Raw genomic sequence first — 15,727 nt, 5'->3', positions numbered from 1 at the left:
GGACCCCCCCCAGCTGTAAAACAACATCAACAAGCGATATGGTGGCAAAAGGCAGAGGGATTTTGAGCACGACAGATGAGGACCAGGTAATAATCCAGTGTGGAGCCTTTTCCAAATGCACCATCCCACTGCTCATTATGGGTTCCTTGTTTTTAAGACTGGTTATTAATAAATTCCAACATGTAGTGCAAAGATAAAATAATTGCTGGTTCAGTCTATGCAGAAATCAGAAGCACTAAATAGGTAACAATAGCTTAGACTACCCAGAAAGAGAGATTTTAAGACTGTGACATATTTAGAATCATGTAAACACTGGGAACAGCCAAAGGTGTTTGAAAACTTTTAAAGCAGAAGTAATAGATACAATTAAATGAAAACAGACTGAACTTATGGATGAGAGTTATTAGACCACGCAATAGTGAAAGAGAAGAAAATCCTACTGCTTGGAACATCATATAAAGTCAGAACAAAGCATGAATTAAAACGTTAGAACAACTAACACCTAAAATGGTTTCTGATATTGGTTATAGATTGGTAGGGAAATCAAAATGCTGCAACTGAAGGTGAAAGTGTCCAGCGGGTAATCCTGGGAGGATGGAGATGAGAGGAGCAGATGAACGAAGAGAACAATCTTCTGCAATAATTACTGCACAACCTCCTACACAGACATGGAGTTGCTATTTCAAAATGGGTCAGTCATATCACATCACCAGATATTTTATTATTCATCCCTTCATTCTCATTATGGAATGAAATGTACAATTAATAGCCCCTAAACAGAGAGAATTAGCCTTGACCTGCCTCTCCACTCACTCCCATCCTCCTCACATATCCCCCCACCAATGCTCCCAAAATCATCCAGGGCTTTTACAAGTCAGAAAGATGAATTAAGACTGAGAAAATGTGGTCGAAAACTGGATGATCTTATGGTAATATTATTGGATGTCCAAAAGGTCCATCAATCTCACCCGACCACAAGCGTGGCTGAGCACCCATTCTAAAGCCAAGGGAAAGGGACGAGCCAGGAGCACAAGTACAAAAGACACAGCAATCAGAAAAGGGTGGGACTAACTGCAAATCAACCAAACCAGAAGGTGTGAAAAGCCACTGGGTGGAGCAAAAAAACATCCCTCCTTTGGTGAGGACAGTGGAGGAAGATCACAGTTAATCCAGTATGATTCCCTGTTATAGATGGTACAGCAACATGTACTTGCTAATCCTGGACAAAACAACATAAAAATCAATATAGGAGCCAGGTGATGTGGAATTAAAAGCTAATACAACTAGCAGTGAGGCTAAGGATACGGCTTTCTAAGGAGATTATAAATTGAGTAAGAATATAAGAGACCTGAGAGCGCCCAGCTTTGCATTGCGCCACATTCAGATATAAAACAAATCAGCACTACATAGCATGAAGCAACACACAGGCCACGTGCCACAAGGTAGAACGCTGTCCTCAAGTGTACTGCTCCTGGAATAGAGCTATTTCCATGGGGCTCCTGAAATGGTTCACATGGGACAGATTAATTAATGCTCTGGAATTAAATTCAACATAGCTGTTGCTAAAAACCACAGGTGACCCATGGAGGGGTGGAGACCAATGGTTGTGAAAAGGGAAACCAACGCCAGTGGATCCATCACTAAGCTGGCTCTGCCCAAGCCAAGCAGTTGTAGCAGAGTCAAATGTGTCCAGGAACATGGGTGCACCCAGGAGCAGCACCCACACACAGCTGTGATGCCAGAAGGCAGGTCGGACTGCAGCCACACAGAGCCACACTGGCCTAAAGGACTAACAAAATTATCAGATACACATGCCTGAGATGGGAACAAGGAGGCAATTTTCTCCCTGTACAAAGTCGTGATAAAGCAAGTCCCAGCATGCTGCAGACAGACTGAACGCCCTTGTTTTTAAAAGGTGATTAGAAAAGCTGGAGATGGTTCAAAAAAGAGGCACTGAAATGGTTCGAGTCCAGGAAAAGAGACTTTATAACTTTGTGAGACCAAACAACTTCAATGCATTTCTCATGCCAAAGGGAAGACTGAGAGATTACTTGATTGCTGCATATTATTATCTTCATGGGGAGAAAATATTGTTTTTCCTTCATTTGGCAATAAAGAGTAGAGTGCGAGCTCATTGCTGGAACCAATTGAAATGAGGCATAAAATATTAGCACAGATGGTGGTCCACTGGAACAACCATTTTCCAAAGGATGTGCTCAGGGAGAATTTATCTCTCCAGGTCTTCAAACCCAGAGTATCCACATCTGTCTGGCCCTGGGTTACTGGGCTCAGTACAGACGTGCACTGGTCAGACCATGGCCTGAAGGTGTAGGAATATATAAATTATTAGATCAGACCAATCGACTCTCAAAAACTTTTCACACATGCTGACTTTCTGGATCCGTCTCTGCCAAGAAAGCAACTGGGCTGTGTGCTCTTAAGTGGGACCTAAACCTGCAAATATTAACGGAAAGCAATACTATTCATCCAACATTGATCCCTGCCTCATAAGCCTGAGCAGGTACCTGGTGTACAGGACACCAACCCCAGATATTTCAGCCACCATCTTCTGCATGATTTCACAACACAGAAGCCCTGGAAGAAACTTGCTGATCCTCTCAAAACCAAAATAAGCAAAAGCATAAAAAACATAGCAACACTCCATTTTTACAACAACCTTACAACAATTTTACAACAAACAGAGACATCCTCTGTCTTCAGGCACTTTCTAGGACAGAGAAAGGCAGCAGCCAGCAGATGTCCTGGGTGTGTCAGGGACGTGAACCCACAGCCCCTCAATGCACCGCCCAGTGACCCTGCACAGCCCCGCATCCCACTCGGATCCCAGGGAAAGAGCTCTAAGGTGGCAGAAAGGGAAGAGATTATAAGCATTATGATTTTTTTTCTTATGTATCTATAAAAATAACATCTATATATAAATGTGTGTATACGTATATGCGCGCACACACACATGCATGTATGCACAGAAGGGCTGTAGCTGCCCCTGGCAGCATCCCCTTGTTGCACCTGGCTCCCGCTCCCCCTGGCCGCGGCAGCCCCAGGACACACATTCTCTGCTGACACCCTGAGGTGCCGGCGTTTTATTGCATGAGCCAGACCTTGTTTCACAGCACCAAGGGCCCCAGCATCTGGACTGGGCAAGCCAAAATGCAGGAAACACCATCCCAAATGCAAGCCTTCAGCTGACTCACGCCAGGCTGGGATCAGTCCCACACCACCTGCGAGCAGTTTTAGCTACCTTGTCCTGGCCACTACTCTTCCGCTTAAGAAGGAAGAGCTGTGTTCTCACGTTACTCTTATTATTTTGTACCTTGCAGAGGTTTTCTAGACACTGGTTTTAGTCAAGCTTTAGACAAACTTCAACTGCAGACTCTCTCCAGCTCAATGTTCAGAGGAATGTTATGGCACTGCATAGTACCTTAAAATAAATACAATCAAACAGCAACACAGTCCCAGCACTCCTTCCTTTTCCTGTGATGTGCTACACAGGAGAGAGGAGCCAGAAGACTCTGATTGCTTCATATGATGCACGAGAGGGACATCACCAGCTGCTCGTAACAGCAGGTGAAGGCAATGGACCTCTTCTACCTTCCCTGCAAGGGAAGAACATCTGCGTCACCTCCATTCTGACAGCCTCCAAAGGACTGATGGACAGACCACACAGGAGAACTTGTCTGAAGATGACCAAACACCATCCTGACAGCAATGGGTTCAACTCTTACTGGCCTCTTGCTAGCAGTGACTGTCCAGTGACAGTTCAATCTCTCACTCTGCTTGGACACTGCAACCAAAAAGCTCCCCAAGCATGAAGGTGGGTCCCTTTCCAGGCCAGGAGGTGCAGGGCTGACAGAGAGCTTCTGCTGGCAGCACACCCCGCGGAGCAGCACTGAAACCCCTGCCAGCAGGCCTGAGCTCTCAAAAAGCTCACGCAGTGCTTCTGCTGGGGGCTACGCAGCTTTGGAGAGAAGGTGGCAGGAATGGTGGAAGACAGCTGTCCTAGCAAGAACCAGCATCACTTTCTTCTGGTTCCATGTGAAATCCCATTAGTGCTCCTGCAGAGCAAACTAGGATCAGTCCAGGCTTCTGGGCTCTGAAGCTCAGTTATCCAATTTGCTGCAGTGATGCTCTGCTGACCTGGGTATAATTGTCCCCAGCATGGCAGGGGGGAGCTGGGTTGAAGGAACAATCCTCATGGGACAGTGTAGAATTTGAATCCTCCTGGTTTGGCTGGGCAAACGCTACCAACATTATGGAGCAAAACAGGAAAGAAAAGAAAATTACTGATACTGGAAAACTTCAGATGGGACAGAGAGAAGTACATGCACAGCTACAGCAGAACGAGGTCTCACTTAGAAGACAGCATTCACCACATCTCCATCCCGTATGGCATCAAGCCATGAGGGAACACCTGCACTGACCCAAGAGAGGTGACCCAGTAAAGCATCATTTCTTTACCAACCCCTTTGGTCCTTGGAGCTTGCAGCCTGTGCAAGCCTGTTATGCTGCACTTGCTTGGCGTTGTGCTGAGTTTTGCCTCCCCTGCTTCTGAGCAGCCATAAAGTGCCTCCAAATGAGGATGAACAGCAGCAGATCCAGAACATATCTCTTCTCCAGAAATTCCCCCCAAGATCCAAGGTGACAGAGAACAAATCAGGCCCCAGCACCACCGTGTCCAGACCTGGTTCTGTCACTCCTCTCGCACATGCAGCGCCGTTTGAGCTGATGCACAACTCCTGGAGAGGTGTCAAAAAGAGGATAAGTAAGACTAGGAGTGAATTTTCAGTTCTGCAGATCCAAAGGCTAGAAGCAAGTCTTACTGGTTTTGGGTGGGGGCACACAGAGAGAAGAGGACCACGCAGCTTCCAGGACATCAGCTAACTCAAGCACCGGTACTTGCTCCTGGAAGCAGAAGTACTCCACAATGAACCATGAGGTGACCACGTCTCTGAGCACTGTGACAATGAGGCACAGAGCTCACACTGTGCTAAGGCAGAGATGGGCCCCATCTCCTGAATTCCTGCAGGGCACTGATGGGTGACACACTGGTGCCAGTAGTGTGGTCAGAGCCTCCACCTGGTGGAGACAGCAGCACACAGGAACTGAGGGAGAAGCTCCCATGAGTCAGATCCCCCTCCTGGGCACCTGCCCCGTCCCTCTCACGGTGGCTCTGGACACATTCCCCAGCCTCATGCCAGCACTCTTCTGGGTGAAACAATGCAATTCTCGTGTTCAAGTGTGGCCTTCCAGGGATCTGCTGCGTGTGCAGGTCCAACCTGCATTTAACATCCATGGCGTGATGTTCCCTGGGAAGAGGACATGCCTCAAACAAAGCACTGTTTGTACAGGACAAAAACTTCTCAGAGAAATCAGACCAGAGATTAGCAGAGTGCACAGGCACATCTGGCTGAAACCCCACCTCCTTCTACAGAGTGCATCTAACTTCTTCTCCACGTCTTGGTGCTTTCTTGGGAGATACCAACCTCCTTTGCTGTTTAACGTCTTGTCTTTACTGAGTTGTGGAGCTTGGCAATCCAAGAGGCTCTGCCTTGGCGAGGAGAGGAGGCAGAAGCCTTGGGATCACGTTTCTCACACTGTCACTCAATGGCATGCCTGCTTGCTTCTACAGGTGAGGTACTGTTTCTCTTTCTGAACAAACTCTGTGGATTTTAAATACTAAAGAGGCAAACAAATACTGCACTTGCATGTATCACTCTGACTAAGTAGGCCACATCGCCAATTACTGTATTACCAGCTCTGCCATCTCACAATGCTCATTTTAACATTGCTGCCTGCTTTGATCATCAGACTTTCATCTTCCGATGACGGTACGGCCACTTTCATGTCAAACACAAGCATGGGAAGGCAGAATAAATTTAAGGAGGCCTTGATGAAGACTGATCCTGGGGAACTGCAAAGGATGGGGTAAAAATGGGTTCCTGGACCCATTTAGGTACAGCTTCCCTTGGTCTTGCACACATGATAGTTCATAAAGGCCTGAGGCTTTAGCATGGATGGACAATGCAGCAAGATAATACGGACCAATGACTGTGCCAGAAGTACAATTTTGGCTAGAAAGCTGAGTAGCCTGGATGATGCCTCACCAGCATCAGTGTCAGGAGCAACACAAGGGCAATGCAAAGATCTCTTCAAGATGGAAGGACAGAAAGGAAACGGCTGACTTCACACCGGTCTCCTCTGCATGGTAACCCTCTACCCATGAAGCTAGCAGCCCCCCTTCCAGCCAGCCTCCTCTGAAAGAAGGAAAGGAGAAGACGGGAGTGAAATCTGAAGAGCTGCAATACGGTGCTGTTGCCATCTTTGGAGAGGGTTTCTCTCTGGCTGTGATAAGCAGAACCGTCAATGCCTGAACGCAAATGGGGCCCATCAGATGCTGCAGCCAGAAGAAACTCACGTCTGCAGTTTGCTTTTTCTGATCTGGAGTAGCATTCTCATAAATAATAAAAGTGACTAAAAGCTACTTAAAAAACACACACTCCTCCCTTATGAAAGAATGAGAAAAAAACCCAATTATAAAAGGACATTTCTTCCAGCTAGGAATAATTTGTCATGTAATTCTCTGAAGACAGCAACAGAAACATGCATGCACTGTGCTCCCTTTTGAGTGATCTGTGATTGCATATGTACTCAGATGGCTTCTAATGAGGCTATTTTTATAGCACACATCCTGCTGAGCTTTTGGGGAGGGGCAAAGGGAGATCAGTGGAGAATCAGTCTTTAACGTCAGCTCCTGTGTATATTCTCCTCAAAAGGAGAGGAAAAGGAAACAAATGTGGAGGAGGACATACTGCTCTGAATCAACACCTACAAACAAAACTCTTCCACCCCAGGAGCAGATGTGGAGCATCTTCAGTTTTTTCCTGGACACCACTCAAGCTGCAAAATCCAAAGACATACCACTAACACCTTGAGGATATCAGGGATGGTGATACCTGACTCCCCCTCGGCAGAGCATCCTGTGTGCCCATTTACACTACTGCAACACACTCCTGTATGGTCCTTGGTACACTCCTCTGGTCTGCAGGACCAAAGAGCTTCAGAGGAGCACAGTAACGAGGACGGTGCAGTGGGCACCTGAAGGAACACACAGAGCCCACTGGGACAGTGTCATCAGCATGATGTTACAACTTGCCTTCTTGAAACCCATGTGAAGTTGGCTTGTCCCATGCCACAACAAAAGGCCTCAGCTGTCAGAAAGGAAAGGGAGCAAAAATGAGGGAGGCTGAAACTGGGCCAACCAGAAGGTTCCTGCCATCACTGGAGCCAAGGGAAGTAGAATGGACAGAACAGATGTAAATGAACTCTCATTTTACATGGAGATGATGCGAGACAGAAGAAGAACGATGTAAATTCAAAATCTCCTTGTGCAATAAATTAGTTGTGGTGGCCTTCCTACCCCCTCACCATAGCTCTTATTTGCTCCCTGGGGCAGCCCAGCTGCGTGGGCAACGTGCCTTACACCAGGAGGAGGGAAGTAGAGCAGGTCAGGAAACAGAGGAACTGCCCGGTGTCCTTCATCAGGGGCATCCCTTTTGAAGACATTACTAAGCAGAAAGATTTTCAAGTTCAGGGTTAAAAGAGAGAAAACACAGGAGCTATTTTTTCCAGTGTTACAGCTGAGCACTTTGCTTCTAGTCTCCATGCCTCCTGCTTCAGCTTTGAGATGTTCCCTCACAGACTTGAAAGCCAAAGTGACTGACATACTCATCCAACCCAACCTCCTGTGTCACCACTCCCAGAGCTGTTCCTCTGTCAAACTACATCTGCAGCTTGAGCCAGTGCCTCTTTTAGAGAGGCTGTCTTGACTCTGATGCATCAACTGCTGGAGCAACCATCACATTCCTGGGTCCCTACTCTGAGTAATTATTTTCCAAAACAGGCACCACACTTCCAGTGTGGATTGCTGCCTCTGACCATTGGTTTGCTGGAAAAGAGATCCTGTGACTGGGAATCTCCCCTCCACAGGAAAAAACAACCTATTCCACAATTCCTTGATGTAGATTTGTAGACACCCTAAAATATGCCTTCTAACTCTTGACTCTTTCCATGAACATCTGGGAACCTGTCCACATGTTGAAACACAGACAAAGGATGCCACCAGCACTCTTTAACACACACAGTGGCAGCACATGCTGGTGCATGTGTCTGAAATCCAAATTTTCCACCAGGGGATTTCATTTCTCTTCACAATTACCACTTCCCAAGATGTCACTGTGTATTCTCAAAGCGTGGGTTTAACCTCTGAAAGCAAACGTTATAGGAAAAAACCTGTTCACTCCTTTTCTGAAGTTGTTTTAGGGAATGGGAACTCCTTCCTCCATCAGTGGTAGAAGAGTGAAAATTTGCTAAAGAACAGAAGAAAAGAAAAAGCTGATCAGAGCTTCAGGGCATCTTCCACATGCAGCATGCTCTTGTAAACTTCATGATTTAAGGACTTCAAGGTCACTGCCACATTCCAAGCGCTACTTCAAATCTCTACTTGTTTTGTCCATGGTCCTTCAGGCTGTCTCCTTGGTTGGCTGGTTGGTTTTCTTCACAAGGCTGGTGGATCCACCCTTTGCCATACATGACTTTCATGAATGCACTGATCACTTGTAAGCTGACCAAAATAAGCTGAAGCTAACCAGGATGAGTGTGCAACTCTCAAAGGCTGTGAGGCCCATGATTGAGATCAAGCAATTAGACTTGGGGATATCACACTAACTGGGCATGCAAAGAAAATTTCTGAGGCAAGAGAAGCAGCCCAAAACCTTGTCCTTATCTGGGACATTTAAGTTTGCTGCTTTCTGACCCCCAAATAAACTGAAATCAGAGCATGAGACCACATCCTTCTGCAGGCAGAAGGATAACAGTAACTGCCATTTAGGTGTTCCTGGAAGAAATTTGCTCAATAAATACCAGTATTATTATGGGGTTCATAAATTTAGAAGGACCTAAAGGCTTTTTAGAAGAGAGATGCCTCAAGTAGGATCACTACCCGCCTCTAAGGGCAGCCAGCTCTTATAAACAAAAGCAACAGCTTATAAAATCCCCAAAATAAGTAACACAACATTCAGTGGCAGCTTGTGGTGTGGTGTCAGTGCTAAAATCTAGGGAAAACAAACAAAGCAGCATACCTAATTTTTCCAACTATCTTGGTCTACTAAAACACACAACCTTTGCTGACAACAAACACCACTTCTGTAAGAATAAGAGGAATTTAATTGTGCACTCATTCCTCAAGGGATGCTTGGCAGCTCCAAATCCTTCAGAAAAGGTAAACTACAGGACCAAATCAGGCTGCCTCTCCTCTGGAAATTAAACATTAAAATACAAACCAGAACAATAGTCGAGAGCCACAAAGAATTCCTAAGGTATTAGCAAAACAAATTCCCTTCAGACCTTATTAGGAATATCTTGAGGATGGTTTGAAGAGGAAAGTCTAACCAAATATAAAAAAAATTTGGCTTATCCAAGAGAAAACAAACGCACACTGTTTGCCAAAAGCAAAAGAATTCAGTCAGATAAAAAATGCCACATACAAATGATGCAGGTTAAAAAAATAAATTTAAGATGATAATGGAATAGCTGCCAGCATCTTTAAATTTCCAAGCACGGAAATGTCAACAGAGGCAAAGAAATTCAGGGAAAAACAAAGAGAATATATTAAGGGTTTATTCATATCGGTGGAAGAGCTTTATGTTGCTTGACTAAGAAATGACTGAGGGGGTGACAACTGTCTGCAAATGTCCACAGGTCCCCCAACACAGCCACGAGGAGCCTATGCTGGACTGTGCCACTGCCCCAGCACGGCCGCAGGATGAATGGGATAAAATGAGCAATGGGAAAAGACAGACAGAAAAGGAGACAGGACCTTGGAACTGGGTAAACTCTCCAGCTGGGGATCAATACAAATGAGGTGGTAGATGTCCTGCTGCTGCAGATACACAAGCACTTAATGTAAACAAGCTCTGAGGCTCTACACCGTTATCAGAACAATGCCAAGCTGGTCAGCAGTGGGGGTGGCCCAAGGAAAACAACTTCCTGGTAGCTCAGCTTTGCTGAAGACATTATAGCTACCACGTCTCAGTATTTTATGGCTTCAGAAAAAGACGTTTCTCTACCTCACACCATCCGAAGCCCTCTGAGACTCTGGCGTTTGGCAAACTGGTGTGCACTACACAGAAAACATGCCGGTCCCGTGGGAGCCTGGATGTGTCTGTGTGCTGTTGCGTCTTTGTACGTGTACATCTGACCTTCTTTCAGGTTTCAAGGAAACCTGCTTGGGTTGCCCACAGCTTCTGCACTTGGTCACAGAACTATCCGCTTCTCTTAAATCGGCTGGAGGGGACTTTTTGGGGGGAGGGGAGTTGTGCTGGTTGGTTTGTTTCCTTCTGTTTGAAGATGGCTGGTGAGAACCCTTCAGAGAGCACCACAGCTTATTCAGTACCTTGCCAAAGTATGACTAGTTTTCTCTTTCTACCACAGGATGGGTCTGAAGCTCTTTATACCCTGGGACTGAAAATCCCACAGGCAGCCTTTTAAAGAAAGGGGAAACAATTATCAATTTGCTTCTTGAAAACACTCAGTTCTCGGCCTGTCCCTCCACAGGGTGTGCAGCCCTCTCTTGAGGTTCAGAGAACCACAGCTTCCAGCTTGGGCATGGATGGAGGTTGTCCACCCCAAAGGCTTGGGGACCTGGTGAGGACTGATCAGCTGGATGAGGAGCCTGCAGAAGAGCTGGTGCCATCCCAGGGCAGATCTGCCCTTGGGTTACAGGAACTGCTAGGGAGGATGTGACTGCACGGACAGAGCAGGCAATGTGGGAAGGAAAGGGAAAGATGCCACCAGTGAGGCTGGAGAAGGGTGAACTGAGAAGAGCAAAGTAGGTGCAAACACTTTTCGATACCTTTTCCTCCAGCTGGAAAGCCACATCTTCTAAGGTGGAGACTGAAACAACCAGACTACCTAAGCACCTGGTCTGGTGTAGTGGAGAAAACTGCACCATGACAGAGCTGGAAGACCTCCACATCCCAGCCTGAAGCACCCTCTGGAAACACACCTGCCTGCACAGCACTCTGCCTCCCTCCAGGCCAGCATCACAGAGCCCTTCTGCTGGACCCCCATCTCCAAGAGACCTCCCACCCTTTTCAGGACCTCTACCACAGTGCTTGCTAATGCTGCAATGAAGATGAGACCCATCTGTGACCTCACTGCCAGCTCACAGCCCCAGAAGGTCTGGGATTTTACCTCTGTTTCGGGAGTGCTTTTCTGCACAGCTACATCTGTGCTGTGAGTGGGTTCCCCGGCTGGTGACAGCCCTGGTGCAGACGGGGGCTGAGCTTCCAGCTGGCTCTGTTCCCTCCGCAAACAGATGCAGTTCCTATATCAGGGTCTGATTTATTCAGCAGGAGTCTCGCACATTAAGTGTAGTTAAGTCTGAAAACAAATCTAATGACTTTAAAATAAATAGCCAACAGAGGACTTGAAACTAAAATTCTTCCTTCCTCTGACACCCACCATATAAACAATAATAATTATATAAAACCGTGTCTAACACATGACTACACAAGGCTCTGGTGACCAAGAAAAGCACACGCTGCTTGTCAGACATAATTGCACATTTGGTTTTTCAATTATTTCTTGTCAAGATCCAGAGCCCACCATCTGAATGCTGACATTAATTACTGGTAAGTAGTTAGGTTTACAGTAATGTTATGGAGACTCCCAATGATTACCCCGAGGTCTGCAGCTCCAGACGCTGTTCCCACACTGCCCTCCGGTCCCTCCAAGCCCTCCAGGACTGTCACACAGACTCACACCAGTAAGTGACACCAAATCTGGTCCATCATGAGCAGAACGGGATTCAGAAGAAGCTTCAAGAGACTCTGCATCAGATAGCAGCAGGGTGATGCCTTGGCAATGTGTCTCCTCCACAGGAGCCCATGTCACCTACTGATGCCATGTCCCAGCTGAGTCCCTTCCGAGCCCCTCTCAAGCATACAACTCTCAGCTAACTGCCCATCATGTAAGAAAACATCCTGCCTTTTACTGGCTTCTAATTTGCTGCCTTTTGATTTTGTTGACTGACTCTTTTTTACTTGCAAAAGGAAGGAAGAAGTCTCTGATCTACCTTTTCTGGAGTGTTCAAAAACACGCACAGCTTTGTCATGTTGTCATGTCTCTTAGGTGTCATCTTCTCCAAGGCAAACGGCAATCTAGCTCCCTTAAAGGAGGGAGGTTTTATGCTCCTAATAATTCTCTTCACTTTTTAAAATTTCCCATTAATAAGCATACAGTGAGGTACAGAAACCACACAGAAGTTAAGAGGGTAGGAGAATAGTGAGGGCTTTCTGCCACCACCAACTCTCAGCAGCAAACAGCTGCCTGCACTGAACCATGTTATTTCAAAGGCAGCAGACAGGCCTGATCAGAGCTGTGGGGGGATAACACCACAAAAATCCTGTGCCTTCAGAGCTTTAAACGTTTACTTGAAACAGAATAAAATCGTTCAATACAATAAATAAATAATAACAGAATCAACCCAATACTATAGCCACCACATTAAGATCAAGCATGCTGTAGTAACCCCCCCCAAAAAAACAGTTGAAGAAAAACTTGTCCTGGCAACTTATTTTGCTTGTATTTTTACTGATATAAATTAATTGTTAGAAGTTTCCTCGACAGCTTGCAATTAGTGAGAGTTTCAAGCAGCAACAACTTTGAAAAACATCTATCTTGTATCTCCAGCCACTAACAGCCTCACAGATTCAGTCAAAGCCACATTTCAACCTTCAGTCACTCACAGAGCTTTTTTGAAATATACAATTTTTATTGCATTTTATTTTTTTTTAAACAGACTTGGTCATTTTCCCTTTTTTGACCACCTCTTGTTCAGTCAGGCGGATGCTGAAGTGGATTTTGCTTCCACTTTTCTAAAAGATGTGATGGCCAGCCTCATACTCCTCTACGTATGTACAAAGTAAGTGATAAGGGAGGGAAGTTCTGCTACCCCCACAGGTGCTCAGGTGCCCACCCTTGGGGAGGCCATGCTCACACTCAGGAGGATGCCCAGGGCCCAAGAGCACCTCTCGCACTGGGGGACCCACAGGGGACACCCCAAAGGGTCAGCTCCCACACGGAGAACACGCCCACCGACCTGCTCTGCAAAACCCTCTGGCAGGAGCTACAAAACTGAATTAGAAGTCAGAATAAAGACTTCCTTTGGGAGAAGGAAACAATGCCCAGTTCCTATCCCTCACTCCTCAGCCTATGCTCTCCCAGTGCTCCATTCAGGCCAATTCCCAGCGTCCCGAGAGCAAGCGCTGCTGGACCACACTGATGAGCCACCCCAAAAATGGGAAAAGAGAAAATTTTCCTCTGGGTAAGAAACCCAATGCCAGCGATGCTCCCCACTGACAAAATCTGCCTGCCCAGCCTCCCACCCCTGCCGAGTCCAACCCAGCAGGCACCACAGAGGCGACCAACGCCGGGCAGCGCCGCCGTACCGAAAAGCCGCTGGTAATGAGGGTATTGCATTCTGGAACATCGAGCGGTGGAGCTCGATGGGCTCAAGGGTGCTGGGCAGGGACCACAGCCATCACAGCTGGGAACACTTGGTGCACCTTCAGCAGTGGGAGGTGGGGGAGGACCCGCACCACAGCCTTCTGGAGATCAGAAGAATGCACTGGGCTTTTAACGTGGAATGATGTGGTTCACCTGAGGGATAAAACTTCAGCAGTGCTTCCAAGTCTCCAGGGAGAGGAGGAGGGTGCTCTGGCATAGGGTTAGCAGAGAGATGGTATCACTGGCAGTGCAAAGGGGAGGACATGAAATGTGGCTTGAGCTGTGAAGGCAGCAGGCAGCACCGGGGGAGCGTTGGTGCTCATTGCTTTGCTGCCAGGGGCTCTGGGAGCCCAGAGAAAAGCCTTGTGCCTCACTGGGGTCTTCCCCAGGCAGGGGAGTGGCACCGAGCCCTGCAGAGACGACCGGCAAACCTTGTCCAGGTGTACCCACGGTGGTCTCGTCCCGCACAATGCGGAGACAGTGGCTTCTGCCACACTGTCACAGCTTCACTGCTTGTGCCACTGCAGTGGTCAGGGCTGCCCGCACTACTGTGCCCTCGCCGAGGGAGGGGCAGGTAATGCTGATGGCAATGATGCCAGGACGCAGTGCTGCCCCCATATACCATGCTGGCTTCTTTCCACGGCAGCCAAATTGGTGGCAGCCCATTCATGTGATGTAACCCTAAAAAGCACCTCAGGTGCTCAGCAGTCCCCACACCCTGCAACAAGCTGTGCATCACCTCACCACGTGATGGCATCTCCCTGGCTTTCCTACCACCTTCTCCAACAATCACGGATGTTTCTCTGCTCTGCTGCAGCCCGCTGTCCTTCTCAAGCCACACACTTGCCTTCCCGGTGCATCTTCAGTATTTCTCCCGTTTTCAGCCTGGCATCATCTCCTACGTCTCTATGTATTTTTACCAAGGAATTTCTGAAACCTGGGAGGTGAGTTTGCCACTCTGTGATGGCAGACAACCAGGAATCAGCTTTGAGCATGCTCAGGACCATCTGAATCCTACTGTCACCAAAGACACACTTTGCTCTTGGCTCCCACCACCTCCTCAGTGTGGCTCTGCAGAGGAAACCCAGCTAAAAGGAATTTGTGCCTGGCCAAGAAAGGAAGCTGCCTCTTCTTGCATGCTTTCACAGCCCTGGACTGACCCACCAGGTAGAGATGGAGAGGAACTGAGAAGCAGCATCTCTAGTGCATCCCAGCGTGGTAAGATGCCCTATAGCATGAGCAGGAGGTGGAGAGACCACAGCACAGGGCAGACCCAACCTCTGCACATCCTTCTCCTTTGTGCCAGGCCTTCCTCGTGCTGCTCATGCCAGGGCTGCGTGTCTCCTCCCCGCCCCACGCAGGGATGCTGGGACACGCCGGCCAGGAGCTGCCACACGCCCGGGGCACCCACCATGGCCACGTACACCAAGGGGGGGCAGCCAGTGGGCAGCTGAAGCAGGGTCCCCAGGAGGGATGTTACAGGGCCCACACCCACCAGAAACACCCGTCGGGAGGATCAGAGGGCGCTGGGGTGCTGGGATACCCCTCTCCTCTCCTTCTGCATGGGAGCAGGGGGGTGTCCACATCCAACTGCCGCAGCAGGCTGAAGAACCTCATTCTGCACCCTGGCATGGGCACGGGGCTGGGGAGGACTCAGCCACACCACCCCACTACATGCAAATCATGTCTCCTTCCAGCCCCCAAGGCCACAATGATCCTTCTTGCATCTATCTTTTTAGCAGAATCCAAAAAAAGGCGTACGGACACTGTGCTCTAACGGCTCTCAGCTCAGCCCTCTCCTGGGGTCACCCTTCACCACCCATCTCCGAGATGGAGAGCCGCAGCCGAGCAGAGCTGCACCTGCCCACCACGTCCCACCCAGCAAAGAAAACCATCACCTACCTGCTGGAAGAGCTCCTCCGCCCACTGCTGTTGCTCTCCTCGGCCTAAGGGGACAAAAGACATCAAAAAAAAAAGGCTGTTTAGGTTAAGAAAGGCAAGACCACCTTCCAAACTCTTCCTGCTAGCACACTGCACCCAAACCACCTGGGGTTCTTCCCTCCTGGGTGACACCCCCCCCCGTGCTCGGCGCTGGCGGGACGTGGTACACCCAGGTTTGCAGGAGGCTGGGGCAGGATTTCAG

The 15,727-nt window shown here is 48.1% G+C and overlaps 1 protein-coding gene across 7 annotated transcripts in view; it reads right to left on the bottom strand.

Moving 5' to 3' along the window:
• The window catches only part of ZNF618 (zinc finger protein 618), a 91,656-nt gene extending 76,130 nt beyond the window's left edge, over positions 1-15,526 (bottom strand). For all 7 annotated transcript variants that reach the window (XM_026860200.1, XM_026860203.1, XM_026860202.1 and 4 more), the window contains exon 1: positions 15,487-15,526. The gene's annotated coding sequence lies outside the window, so the exon portion shown is untranslated. The remainder of the gene's footprint in view (positions 1-15,486) is intronic.
• Positions 15,527-15,727: the final 201 nt, after the last annotated feature.

The sequence above is a fragment of the Athene cunicularia genome, assembly GCF_003259725.1.
Source record: "Athene cunicularia isolate RWA chromosome 17 unlocalized genomic scaffold, athCun1 chr17_part1, whole genome shotgun sequence".
NCBI lineage: Eukaryota > Metazoa > Chordata > Aves > Strigiformes > Strigidae > Athene > Athene cunicularia.
This window is presented reverse-complemented; position numbering and strand designations above follow the sequence as displayed.